A 15,606-nucleotide genomic window follows, 5' to 3' on the forward strand; every position below is an offset into this window, starting at 1 on the left:
TACAATGTAGCTAGCTTCTCATACTACCTGGAGTTAGTGTCAGATCAAATAGATTAACAATCCATTCCCACAAAATTACCCCTACTTCAGACACCAACATGTACGTTGTCACCATGCTTCTCACTGAAATCAGAGGATTCCATAACTCCCTCCTTGGGTTTGGTTAATTTGCAAGATGGTATACAGAACTCGAAAAAACATTTAACCTACTAGATTACTGGTCTATTATAAAGTGACATAACTCAGGCCTGACCAGGTGGTGGCGCAGTGGATAGAGCATCGGACTGGGATGCAGAAGGACCCAGGTTCGAGACCCCGAGGTCGCCAGTTTGAGCGCAGGCTCATCAGGTTTGAGCAAAAGCCCACCAGCTTGAACCTAAGGTCGCTGGCTCCAGCAAGGGGTTACTGGGTCTGCTGAAGGCCTGCAGTCAGGGCACATATGAGAAAGCAATCAATGAACAACTAAGGTGTTGCAACGAAAAACTAATGATTGATGCTTCTCATCTCTCTCCGTTCCTGTCTGTCTGTCCCTGTCTATCCCTCTCTCTGACTCACTCCCTGTCGCTGGAAAAAATAAATAAAATTAAAAAAAAAAGTGACATAACTCAGAAGCAGCCATGTGGAAGGAGCACAGAGGAGAAGGTATGTGGGAAGAGGAGCAGAACTTCCGTGGAGCGTCCATGTGCAGCCTGAGCACACCATCCTCCCAACACCTGCATGTGGTTATCAGCCTGATACTTCTCTGAATCCTGTCCTTTGGGGATGTTTGCAGAGGCTTCAATATGTAGGCATGATTGATCAAATCATTGGTCATTGGGAATTAATCCAACTTCTATCCTCTTTTCCTCCTAATTACATGACTGGTTCCTCTGGCAACCAGTCCTCAAACTTAGGAGCTTTTCAAAAGTCACTCCACTGATTAGCTGCGGTGTGGTTGAAAGAAAACTATTTTGAATAACAAAAGACACCTTCTTTGTTCAATCACTTAGGAAAAATTTTCCCATTGTTTATATCTTTTTTAAATCTATTATTTATCATAATTGATAAATATGATATCAGTTTGAGGTGTGCACATAGTAATTTGACATTTATATATCATATGATGTGATTACCATAATAAGTTTAGTAACCACCTGTCATCATACAAAGTTATGATATTAATGACCTTTTTCTCTGTGTTGTACATTATATCCCTGTGCCTTATTTATTTTATAACCGGAAATTTAAGCATCTTATTTGCCTTCATGTTTTCATCCATCTCCTTTTCGCCCATCTCCCTTACCTCCTTTTCCTCTGGTTATCATCAGCTTATTCTCTGTATATATATATATATATATATATATATATATATATATATATTTCTGTTTTGTTATTTTTATTTATTTGTTTTGTTTTGTTTAGATTCCACGTGGAAGTGAAATCATACAGTATTTGTCTTTTTCCATCTGACTTATTTCACTAGGGATAATAACATTTAGGTTTATCCATGTTGTCATAAATGGTAGGATTTCATCCTTTTTTATGTCTGAATAATACGTATATAATTTACCTCTTCTTAATCCATTTTATCTATTTTTTTGAGAGAGAGAGGTAAAAAGAGAGAGAGAGAAGCATTAACTCGTTGTTCCACTTAGTTGTGCACTCATACGTGCTCTGACTGGGCCTTGAACTGGCAATCTCAGGGTGGAGCCAGCACCCTCGGGATCAAACCCAATCTCAAAATCAAACCAGTGATCTTGGTGCTCTGGGACAATGCTCTATCCACCACCAGCCACAGCCTATTTTATCTATTAATAGACACCTAGGTTGTTTCCATATCTTGATCATTGTAAATAATGCCATAATAAACATAGGGGTACATAAGTTTTTTCAATTTAGTGTTTTTATTTTCTTTTTATAAATACTCAGAAGTGGAAATTGCTGGGTTGTATGATAATTATATTTAAATTTTCTGAGGAACCTCCATACTTTTTTATTGTAGCTGTACCATGAGAATTTCCTTTTCTTCACATCCTCACCACACTTGTTATTTGTTGTCTTTTTGATAATAGTAATTCTGACTGGTATAAGGAGATTCTTCTGATTTTTATTTGCATTTATCTGATGATTAGTGACATTGAGTACTGTATCTTTATATGTCTGTCAGCCATCTTTGGAGAAATGTCTTTTCAAGTCTAAGAGAGCTCACTCACATAGCTGGTCATCTACCAAAGCCCCTACATGTGTCTCCTCTAGCAAAGTGAACTCAAGGTAGTCAGATTTCCTATGTTGTAACTGATTTCCTTCTGAAAAAAATGCTAGAAGCACCAGGCAAGAGCCATATGGCCTTTTCTAATCTAGCTTGTCTTTAGCTAGTTGTTTAACATTCACTAGAACACCACTGACTTAACTCATCATGCATTGATTTCTATTCTCCGTCTGTGTAAATATTGAAAAGTGCCTTGAAAACCCATGAGATATTTCACAAGAGTAAGAAAAATTTAAAAAGTAATTATTGTAGAAAATATAGGTTTTATCTCTGTGACAGGAAACTCACTGAGATCTCAATTTGCATTTTGATCTTGCAATTTTCCTCTCCTTTCTCATCAAGGTAGCCAGTGTATGGTCCTTTGATTTAGGAACATTGTAAACCAAAGTAATATTTTATAGCATTTTCCCTCTGTCTTTTTTTTTTCAAAAGGTTGGATTTTTGATAAAATTATGCTAGAGGGTATAAAGCCAATAACCACAGCCACCATCACAGCCGCCTGGCCCGTGCAGGTTCAGACTTGATTTAGACAGATAGTAATGAAACAACAAAGCCAAGAACTGGTGGACAATTACCTTTAATTTTAGCTTGTACCCAACGGGCAAGAAATACACACAGTGGGAAAACCCTTGCCTTTCCATTCAGGGTTCCCAAAGCCACTGACTTATCTGAGGTTCCTAGAATCAAAGGTTTTTACCTCACCAGCCTTATTCACCTCTGTTTCCCATCTCCTCTCTGCACAAATTCTGCACAAACTGGCTTCTCCTTCAGTACTCTGCCATCTTGGTTGCCTCTCCTCTCCAATACTGATAACAGGATCTGAGCAATGCTAATTTCAGGAACCGAGAGAGAGAGCCCCTGGTCTCCCTTATTTTGTAGTGTAGAAATTAAAGCCTTTATGCCAGTATACAAATAAGGAAGTCTTTGATACAAAGCCACTTATCTGAGGCAGAAATGGGATTCCTCATAAAAGTGCACCACCCCACATCATGCAACAGTCAAGGGTATGAGGAAAAGCTTAGTGTTGAGAAGATCTTAGTATTCAAAGGGTGAGAAAGGCTTAGTCTTAAAACTAAGACTTAGGCTATAGGGATCCTGCCTGCTTATAGCCTGTCCCCCACATCCAATGCAAACTATAAGTGAGCAAACATATACATCATATTTTCAAACTTATTTGACCCACAGAGGGTAATGAGATAAATCAAGTGTATTTTGAGGAACAAGTAGGACAGAGGAAAGAAAGATGTATATGCTGAGGGCCTACTTCTTATTCTCTTGCAGCTTTTTAAGGGGGACAATTGACAAGCTACCATAGTGTATGTCTGTTGTTGGTAAACTACAGACCATGGGTTGGCACCTGTGTTTATAAATAAAATTTGGGTAACACAGCCATGTCTACTCATTAATATATTGTCTAGAGCTGCAACTGTATCTGCAACTATTGAATTCAGTAGTTATGACTAAAACCTATGGCCTGTGATATATTTGCTATATGAATAATTTTACTATTGATTCACATTAATGGCAACCCCTAGAGTTGAGTGTTTCAAAACCTGCAGAATCATGCAGCAGCTCTGAAACTACAGATACCTGACAAAAACTATCATTGCTACTGAAGCAGGAACCACTTCAAGTTGTTGTAAAGTAGCGTACTTTAATTCTGTAGGTTTATGTAGAGACACCAAGGCAGGACAGAGAAGAATTTTTAGGAGGAGATTTATTAATAAGCTGGCTGTCGAGCGCGCGCGCACGCCCCGAGCCGCCACGTCCGTGCCGGCAACCACCGGCGTGCTCTGAGAAGCCGCGTGCGCCGAGCCCCCGCGTCCCGGGGAGTGCCGGCAACCACCGGCGTGCTCTGAGAAGCCGCGCGCACCGAGCCCCCGCGTCCTGGGGAGTGCCGGCAACCACCGGCGTGCTCTGAGAAGCCGCGGGCCCCGTGCCATAGTCTGGGAGGGGCGCCAAACCTGTCTTTCCTAGTCAGGAGATTCTCTCCGTGGACGGGGCACCTCACCCAGCCATTCGAGCTAACAATCAAGCGTTGGGCGAGGGGCGCGTAGGCAGCCTGAAATACTCTCTGGAGCACAGCTACAGATCCAATCACTGAAATTAGCTTAACCCACGAAATCTACGCACCCACGGGGCTCTAATTGATAAGATCTCTCCCAGTTCAGTGATCCAAGACAAGAGGCATAATATTTTTCAGTGCCTTTCGCTAAAGGGGCGGGGGCAATATCTGATTGACAGAGCCTCCATATTCAGGGATATATCTAACAAGAGGGACTTGGCAGATATTAAGATCTATATAGCAAGCAGTGAATAGTGCATCTTTCCATCCAAAACAGGCTACAAAGTGTGGAAAGCCTGGGTTGAGTGGTCCAAATGATGGTAGGCGCTGAACAGTCACCTTGACAACAATTGACTCCCAGCCCCACCTGACTACGCTGGAGGCTCTGACTGCCAGAGCCTTACCCAGAGCCTTGGGCTGAGTGAGGATAGAGTGGGGATTTCCCAGATCTTTGAGCCTCTTACTCCCCAGACAGAAGCAGTGGCAGCCTCATAGCTGGATCACCAGGCTGCTATTTCAGAAAGGGGAGACTAGGGGAGAAACTCCAGGAAAGCAAACTCTCTCTCATTGTTGGACTCTACAAATGCCAACAAGCCTTGACTACCAGCGAGACTAAAGCCAATTATATGACATTGCCATAGAATCCCATCAACTGCAAATCCCTACCTAAGTGTGACACAGGGGCAGAACCTGGGGTACAGAGTCACCGACCAGGAAGAGGGAGAGAAAAGAAAAAGGAAGAAGTTAACCTCTCAATATCAAGAAAAATCCACAGACTTTATAACTTGTTCCACTAATTCTTTGTTGTTGTTGTTTCTCTCTTCTTTCTTATTGCCTTTATTTGTATTTCCTCTCTCGGTCCTTTTATTCTCTGCCCATCTTATGCTACCCTTCTCTTGAACTACACTACCCATGAGTGTTACATTTTATTTCTTTTCTTCATCCTTACTCTCCCTTAGGGTTACACTCCAAAACCCTTAACTCTCACTCTCTCCCCTTTTGATTTCTTTTTGTTCTTTTTTGTTTTTTTCCCCTTTCCTTTTTTTCTTCCTTCGTTTCTCTCTTTTTCTTATTTTTTCCTTTCTATTCGTTCCTTCTTTTCTCCTTTTACTTTTCCTCTCATTTAATCCTCAATCACGAACAAATTATTTAATTTGGGACTCAAGTTTTTTTTGTTTTTGTTGTTTGTTCTTTTTTTTTTTTCTTTTATTTTCTGCTTTTGTTTTTGGTTTTCCATTGTTTGTTTGTTTTTGTGGCATTTTGGGTACTTTTTACATTGCTTTTTAACTCACTAGCATTTCTCCCAACCCAAAGTCTCCATTGTATTTAGTCTTCACTCCACTTAATACAACAGATTTTTATTTATTATTTTTATTTTTTTCTTCTTTAAATATTATTTTTTCAGTTTCCCTCTTATCCCTCTCACTATATCTCTTAGTCGACCATCACTTACAAGCAAATCATTTTATGCTTGTCTAAGATATCCTCCTTTCTTTTTTTTTTTTTTTTTTTTTTTTTTGCATTTAGTAGGTCCCTACTCCCTTTTTTGACCCTTGAACTCTTCACCCCAAATCAGGCCCTCTGTTATAGGCAGTTTTTGTCCCATTTAGCATAATATAATTCACAGGTCATCACAATATTTACCTAAAGAGGTGAGAGGAGGGGAGGAAAAGAAAGGAAAAAGGGGAAAATAATAAATCATTACTTTTTTTGAGTGTGGAGTGTTTTTCCTTTTTTTTTCTCCCCCTTTTTATTCTTTATTAATTCTAATTAACAATATCAACAAGACCACCTTCAGAGGCCAATAAGAAAAAGGAAATCGAATATTATGGATACAAAAGATAGAGAGGTAACACAAATAGATGTGGAAAGATCTATGGAGAAAAGATTTAACATACTGGAAGCCTTGGAGCCAAATGACAGAGAATTTAAAATAGAAATCTTAAAAATACTCAGAGATATACAAGAAAACACAGAAAGGCAATTTAGGGAAATCAGAAAACAACTCAACGATCACAAAGAATATATTACCAAGGAAATTGAAACTATAAAAACAAATCAAACAAAAATGAAAAACTCAATTCACGAACTGAAAAACGAGATAACAAGCTTAGCTAATAGAACAGCCCAGATAGAAGATAGGATTAGTGAAATAGAAGACAAGCAACTTCAGGCACAACAGAGAGAAGAAGAAAGAGACTCAAAAATAATAAAAAACGAGAAAGCCCTACAGGAATTGTCTGACTCCATCAGAAAGAATAACATAAGAATAATAGGTATATCAGAGGGAGAAGAGAAAGAAAATGGAATGGAGAATATACTCAAACAAATAATAGATGAGAACTTCCCAAGCCTGTGGAAAGAACTAAAGCCTCAAATTCAAGAAGCAAACAGAACACCGAGTTTTCTTAACCCCAACAAACCCACTCCAAGGCACATCATAATGAAGATGACACAAAACAATGACAAAGAAAAAATTCTCAAGGCAACTGGGAAAAGAAGAATACAACATATAAAGGAAGACCTATTAGATTATCATCAGACTTCTCAGCAGAAACTCTACAAGCTAGAAGAGAGTGGACCCCAATATTCAAAGCCCTGAAAGAGAGAAACTTTCAGCCAAGAATACTATACCCATCAAAGCTATCCTTCAAGTACGAAGGAGATATAAAAATATTCACAAATACAGAAAAGATGAGAGAATTTATCATCAGAAAGCCCCCACTCCAGGAAATACTAAAGGGGGTTTTCCAACCAGATTCAAAGAACAAAAGAAAACAAAACCACAAGTAACAGCTCCACCAAGAAACCAATAAAACCAAACTTAAACTGTAACAACAAAAGAAAAAAAGGGGGAGAAAGGATGAAGATTAACAGTAGCAAAGGACGATGAAGCGCAGAAATACTCATAAGAAAGGGTACTACAATGAATATGGTAGGTACCCTTTTCATTACTTAATGGTAACCACCCTTGAAAAAACCACCACAAAAACACTTGACTTAAAAAAGGTAGCAACAGAAGAAAGAAGTATGAAATACAAACAAACAAAAACAAATGATAGAAAAACAAAAGAGAAGAATCAAACAAGATACAAAACTAACAGAAAGCAATTTATAAAATGGCAGTAGGGAACCCACAAGTGTCAATAATTACACTAAATGTAAATGGATTAAACTTACCAATAAAAAGACACAGAGTAGCAGAATGGATTAAAAAAGAAAATCCAACTGTATGCTGCCTACAAGAAACTCATCTAAGCAACAAGGATAAAAACAAATTCAAAGTGAAAGGCTGGAAAACAATACTCCAAGCAAACAACACCCAAAAAAAAGCAGGTGTAGCAATACTCATATCTGATAATGCTGACTATAAGACAAAAAAAGTACTCAGAGACAAAAATGGTCATTTCATAATGATTAAGGGGACACTGAATCAAGAAGACATAACAATCCTTAATATATATGCACCAAACCAAGGAGCACCAAAATATATAAGACAGCTACTTATTGACCTTAAAACAAAAACTGACAAAAATACAATCATACTTGGAGACCTCAATACACCGCTGACGGCTCTAGATCGGTCATCCAAACAGAGAATCAATAAAGATATAGTGGCCTTAAACGAAATACTACAACACCTGGATATGATAGACATCTACAGGACACTTCATCCCAAAGCAACAGAGTATACATTTTTCTCTAGTGTACATGGAACATTCTCAAGAATTGACCATATGTTGGGCCACAAAGACAATATCAGCAAATTTAGAAAAATTGAAATTGTACCAAGCATATTTTCTGATCATAAAGCCTTGAAACTAGAATTCAACTGTAAAAAAGAGGAGGAAAAACCCACAAAATTATGGAAACTAAACAACATACTTCTAAAAAATGAATGGGTCAAAGAAGAAATAAGTGCAGAGATCAAAAGATATATACAGACAAATGAAAATGAAAATACGACATATCAGAATCTCTGGGATGCAGCAAAAGCAGTAATAAGAGGAAAGTTCATATCACTTCAGGCCTATATGAACAAACAAGAGAGAGCCGAAGTAAACCACTTAACTTCACACCTTAAGGAGCTAGAAAAAGAAGAACAAAGACAACCCAAAACCAGTCGAAGAAAGGAGATAATAAAAATCAGAGCAGAAATAAATGAAATAGAGAACAGAAAGACTATAGAAAAAATCAATAAAACAAGGAGCTGGTTCTTTGAAAAGATCAACAAAATCGACAAACCCTTGGCAAGACTCACCAAGCAAAAAAGACACAGGACTCAAATAAATAAAATCCAAAATGAAAGAGGAGAAATCACCACAGACATCATAGATATACAAAGAATTATTGTAGAATACTATGAAAAACTATATGCCACCAAATACAACAATCTAGAAGAAATGGATAAATTCCTAGAACAATACAACCTTCCTAAACTGAGTCATGAAGAAGCAGAAAACCTAAACAGACCAATCAGCAGGGAGGAAATAGAAAAAACTATTAAAAACCTCCCCAAAAATAAAAGTCCAGGCCCAGACGGTTATACTAGTGAATTCTATCAAACATTCAAAGAAGACTTGGTTCCTATTCTACTCAAAGTCTTCCAAAAAATTGAAGAAGAAGCAATACTTCCAAACACATTTTATGAGGCCAACATAACCCTCATACCAAAACCAGGCAAGGATGGCACAAAGAAAGAAAACTACAGACCAATATCTCTAATGAATACAGATGCTAAAATACTAAACAAAATACTGGCAAATCGAATACAACAATATATTAAAAAAATAATACATCATGATCAAGTGGGATTCATCCCAGAATCTCAAGGATGGTTCAACATACGTAAAACGGTTAACGTAATACACCATATCAACAAAACAAAGAACAAAAACCACATGATCTTATCAATAGACGCAGAAAAGGCTTTCGATAAAATACAACACAATTTTATGTTTAAGACTCTCAACAAAATGGGTATAGAAGGAAAATATCTCAACATGATAAAGGCCATATATGATAAACCATCAGCCAACATCATATTAAATGGCGTAAAACTAAGGACTTTCCATCTTAAATCAGGAACAAGACAGGGTTGTCCACTCTCTCCACTCTTATTTAACGTGGTGCTAGAAGTTCTGGCCAGAGTAATCAGACAAGACAAAGAAATAAAAGGCATCCATATCGGAAAAGAAGAAGTAAAGGTATCACTTTTTGCTGATGATATGATCCTATACATCGAAAACCCAAAGGACTCCACAAAAAAATTACTAGAAACAATAAACCAATACAGTAAGGTCGCAGGATACAAAATCAACATACAAAAGTCCATAGCCTTTCTATATGCCAACAATGAAATATTAGAAAACGAACTCAAAAAAATAATCCCCTTCACGATTGCAACAAAAAAAATAAAATACCTAGGAATAAACATAACAAAGAATGTAAAGGACCTATATAACGAAAACTACAAGACATTGCTAAGAGAAATAGAAAAAGACACAATGAGATGGAAAAATATTCCTTGTTCTTGGATAGGAAGAATAAATATAATTAAAATGGCCATATTACCCAAAGTAATATATAAATTTAATGCAATTCCCATCAAAATTCCTATGACATTTTTTAAAGAAATGGAACAAAAAATCATAAGATTTATATGGAACTATAAAAAACCCCGAATAGCTAAAGCAATCCTAAGGAAAAAGAATGAAGCTGGGGGCATTACAATACCTGACTTTAAACTATATTATAGGGCCACAATAATCAAAACTGTATGGTACTGGTGGAAAAATAGACACTCAGACCAATGGAACAGAATAGAAAGCCCAGAAATAAAACCACATATATATGGTCAAATAATCTTTGATAAGGGGGCCAACAACGCAAAATGGAGAAAAGAAAGCCTCTTCAACAAATGGTGTTGGGAAAACTGGAAAGCCACATGCAAAAGAATGAAACTCGACTACAGCCTGTCCCCGTGTACTAAAATTAATTCAAAATGGATCAAAGACCTAAATATAAGATCTGAAACAATAAAGTACATAGAAGAAGACATAGGTACTAAACTCATGGACCTGGGTTTTAAAGAACATTTTATGAACTTGACTCCAATGGCAAGAGAAGTGAAGGCAAAGATAAATGAATGGGACTACATCAGAATTAAAAGTTTTTGCTCAGCAAGAGAAACCGATACCAAAATAAACAGACAGCCAACTAAATGGGAACTGATATTTTCAAACAATAGCTCAGATAAGGGCCTAATATCCAAAATTTACAAAGAACTCATAAAACTCAACAACAAACAAACAAACAATCCAATAAAAAAATGGGAAGAGGACATGAACAGACACTTCTCCCAGGAAGAAATACAAATGGCCAACAGATATATGAAAAGATGCTCAGCTTCATTAGTTATTAGAGAAATGCAAATCAAAACTACAATGAGATACCACCTCACCCCTGTTAGATTAGCTATTATCAACAAGACGGGTAATAGCAAGTGTTGGAGAGGCTGCGGAGAAAAAGGAACCCTCATACACTGTTGGTGGGAATGTAAAGTAGTGCAACCATTGTGGAGGAAAGTATGGTGGTTCCTCAAAAAACTGCAAATAGAACTACCTTATGACCCAGCAATCCCTCTACTGGGTATATACCCCAAAACCTCAGAATCATTGATACGTAAAGACACATGTAGCCCTATGTTCATTGCAGCACTGTTTACAGTGGCCAAGACATGGAAACAACCAAAAAGCCCTTCAATAGAAGACTGGATAAAGAAGATGTGGCACATATACACTATGGAATACTACTCAGCCATAAGAAATGATGACATCAGATCATTTACAGCAAAATGGTGGGATCTTGATAACATTATAAGGAGTGAAATAAGTAAATCAGAAAAAAACAAGAACTACATGATTCCATACATTGGTGGAATATAAAAACGAGACTAAGAGACATGGACAAGAGAGTGGTGGTTACCAGGGGTGGGGGGAGGGAGGATGCAGGAGGGAGGGAGGGAAAGAGTTAGGGGGAGGGGGAGGGGCACAGAGAAAACTAGACAGAGGGTGACGGAGGACAATCTGACTCTGTGTGAGGGGTATGCAACATAATTTAATGACAAGATAACCTAGACATGTTTTCTTTGAATATATGTACCCTGAAATATTAATGTCATCCCATTAACATTAATAAAAATTTATTAAAAAAAAAAATAAGCTGGCTGCGTATCACTTACACAGGGTATAGCTAACCCAAAACACGTGTGTGCAAAATAGCCCTGAAGCTAGTTATATAGACTTGATCACATTTAGGTTGGGGGGAAAGAAGGGAGAGCATGACACGATAAGCTTACAACATTCATCCATAGAATCTATAAAAACATTCCTACATATTAAAACTTACAAGGTTAACACAATAGTGATGTCATTTTACATATCAAAGACATTCACAAATCTTTTAGTGTCTACCTTCCATTCCTTTGTCTACAGCAGGGGTCGGGAACCTTTTTGGTTCAGAGAGCCATGAACGCCACATATTTTAAAATGTAATTCCGTGCCTGACCAGGCGGTAGCTCAGTGGATAGAGCATTGGACTGGGATACTGAGGACTCAGGTTCGAGACCCTGAGGTTGCCAGCTTGAGCGCTGGCTCATCTGGCTTGAGCAAAATAAAAAATGCTCACCAGCTTAGACCCAAAGTCGCTGGCTCAAGCAAGGGGTTACTCAGTCTGCTGAAGGCCTGCAGTCAAGACACATATGAGAAAGCAATCAATGAACAACTAAGGTGTCACAACGAAAAACTGATGATTGATGCTTCTCATCTCTCTCCATTCCTGTCTGTCTGTCCCTATCTACCCTCTCTCTGACTCTCCCTCTCTGTCCCTTTAAAAATATATAAAATAAAATATAAATAAAAATAAAAAATAAAATGTAATTCCGTGAGAGCCATACAATATGTTTAACACTAAATAAAAGTAAATGTGTACATTTTATGTAAGACCAACAGTTTTAAACTACAATAAGTCTCTGAATTCTTTTTTTTTTTTTTTTTTTTCATTTTTCTGAAGCTGGAAACAGGGAGAGACAGTCAGACAGACTCCCGCATGCGCCCGACCGGGATCCACCCGGCACGCCCACCAGGGGGCGACGCTCTGCCCACCAGGGGGCGATGCTCTGCCCATCCTGGGCGTCGCCATGTTGCGACCCTCCTGGGTGTCGCCATATTGCGACCAGAGCCACTCTAGCACCTGGGGCAGAGGCCACAGAGCCATCCCCAGCGCCCGGGCCATCTCTGCTCCAATGGAGCCTTGGCTGCGGGAGGGGAAGAGAGAGACAGAGAGGAAGGCGCGGCAGAGGGGTGGAGAAGCAAATGGGCGCTTCTCCTATGTGCCCTGGCCGGGAATCGAACCCGGGTCCTCCGCACGCTAGGCCGACGCTCTACCGCTGAGCCAACCGGCCAGGGCCAAGTCTCTGAATTCTTTTAATAACGTTGTTATGCTGTTGCTAACCAATGATGAATAAAGTACTTCTTATCATTAATGTGACTTCTGGTCCTGCATGATTTTGGTGATGGCTTTGTAGTCTGGTTGATATGTGGTGAGGTTAAGCTTCATGCAGGCATTGAGACTTCCATCAATTAAATGTGATCGTAGGTTGGTCTTAACGTTCTTTAGATGTGAGAACGTTATATGTAAACATGCATATAAAAAGCCAAACATGCATATGTAAAGCCAAACATTGTCAGTACAGCAATACTCACATGCTGCAGTGTGTGGTATGTGACAGGAAGAGCTTTCCAAGTTTTGATAATCAGCTGGTCTGCGGGTTGAAGTTTTTTCATTTCTCCCCATTGTGCTTGTTCGCCAACTCTGCTTGCTGTCATGCAAGTCTTTCCAAATCTTCATTTAGTGACTTGAACTAAATCACCCACATGTCTGAGGCCTTCAGGTTAGCAGCTTGTAGCTCAAAATCTCTGACGGAGACACCGGGGATGTAACTCAGGTTGGCGCTGTCCACTGCATAATTGTGTAAATGGGTGATGAACTTAAAAAGATGAGTGCGCTCACGAAATTCTCCAAAGCATGCTTTGAATGACTGCAGGAGATTAGATGTGAAGCCCGCTAGCTGCTGGAGATCAAGATGTTGGGCAGCTTCACTTGCTGTGCATGCATCTTTAAACTCTCACAGTTTTTCAAAGTGTAGTAAACAACCTGTTTCAATGTCAGTGATGAAGAGTTCCAGCTTGTTTTCAAATGCAAACACTGCCTGTTGAAGGGATAAGACTGTATTTCTAATACCTTGCATTTTCACATTGAGCTGGTTCAGATGTTCAGTCATGTACACGAGATAGTAGAACTTCAGGAGCCACTCAGTGTTAGCTAACTCAGGATGCTCAACATTTTTCATTTCAAGAAAAGTTTGGATTTTACTCAGACAAGCCACAAAACGGCAGAGCACCTCTTGACAACCAACGCACATTGCTGTGCAGAAGCAGACCAGGATGATTATTACCAACTTCATCCAGCAGTGTTTTAAACTAGTGATCATTTAAAGCTTGGGCAACAATAAAGTTGACCACCTGAATGACCAGTGACATCACCTCACCAAGCTGCTCGCCACACATCTGAGCACAAAGCACCTCCTGATGTAGGATGCAGTGAAAACTTAGGATGGGTCTCTTTTCATGTTCATGAAGAAGCTCTATGAATCCTGTTTTTCCCCACCATGCATGGAGCACCATCAGTACACACTGAGATAAGTTTATCCATTGGTAGATTTTTTTCTTTAGCGAACCAGTGAAAGACTTGAATAAATCCTCCCCTCTTGTTGTCTCTTTCATAGGCAAAACAGCAAGACTTTCCTCACATAGTGTGTCACCGACAGCATACCTTGCAATCACGCTGAGCTGGGATAAATTGCTTACATCTGTTGACTCATTCAAAGCGAGAGAAAAGAATGGTGCTGCGTTTGTGTCGTTCACTTGTGTTGCCCCAATTTGATTTGCCATCATGATGGTACGATCGTGAACAGTTCTTGCCAACAGAGGCATGTCTTTTATTCCTTTGATTATCTTGTCTTTATCCAAAAAGTCGTCAAAAAGTTCATTGGCAACATCAAGCATGAATGTTTTGGCATACTCCCCATCTGTAAATGGCTTTCCGTTTCTCACAATTGCTAAAGCACCAGCAAAGCTAGCTGAATTCCAGTCACCTTGCTGGGTCCAAACACGAAGTTGCTGCTGACTAGCTTGCACTCTGCACAGTAGCTCTTGACATGCTTTCTCCCTGCTGTCCCCTTCTGGATATTTCAATGCAAATGTAGTATGGTGTGTGTCAAAGTGCTGCTTTATATTTGACCGTATCATCGATGCAATTTTATCATTGCATATTAGACATACTGCAGAACCAGCTCTCTCCATAAAGGCAAATTCCTCTGTCCATTCCTGCTGAAAAGTACGATACTCCTCATCTTTTTTTCTTTTAGCCATCTTCTTTGTCAAAGGGGTTTCTGCAATTAGCTAGCTGACTACTTGATTAAAAGGAGGGAAGTTTACTTCCTGACCTCACAATGACCCGTGTACGTTAAGCATTATCCAATAAAAATTTGGTGTTGTCCCGGAGGACAGCGTGATTGACTCCAGCCACCCACAACCATGACCATGAGCTGTAGGAAATGAATGGATTGTGTTGGGCAGATAAAATATATTATGCTCACTTTGTTAAAGATGGCGCTGCCCACATGGAAGCCTGTCACCCAGGTGATATTAATGTGTGTTGGGGGTGGGCTGAGGGCAGGCAGGATCCTTGTAGCCTGGGGCTTGGTTTTAGGACTAAGCCTTTCCCACTCTTTTTGATGTGGGGTGGTACAATCCTATCATGCCTCAGATAAGTGACTTTTATTAGAGACTTCTCTATTTTGTATATTGGATTAAAGGTTTTGATTTCTACACTATAAAATGGGAGCAGAATGGGGGCTTGCTATCTTGGTTCCTGAGATTAGTATTAGAGGAGAGAGCAGAAAAAGGCCACGTGGAGGAGGCCAGAAGAAGTAGCCAAGATGGTTGTAAGGCCAGGAGCCGTCATCGTGACCATTCACATGCAGGTTCCCATTGGATTCGGGCAGACGATAAAGAAATGGCGGAGTCAGAGGATGGGGGGCCATCCTATTTATTGGTGTCTCACCAAGACAGGCAAACCACAAAAGAAGACAAGGGAAAAGCAGAAAACCAGCTCTTCCCATGAAGGGCAAGGGATCAGGGGAGCCCCTGCAATTGTGATAGCAGGAACT

Source organism: Saccopteryx bilineata, chromosome 8 (assembly GCF_036850765.1).
Source record: "Saccopteryx bilineata isolate mSacBil1 chromosome 8, mSacBil1_pri_phased_curated, whole genome shotgun sequence".
Taxonomy (NCBI): domain Eukaryota; kingdom Metazoa; phylum Chordata; class Mammalia; order Chiroptera; family Emballonuridae; genus Saccopteryx; species Saccopteryx bilineata.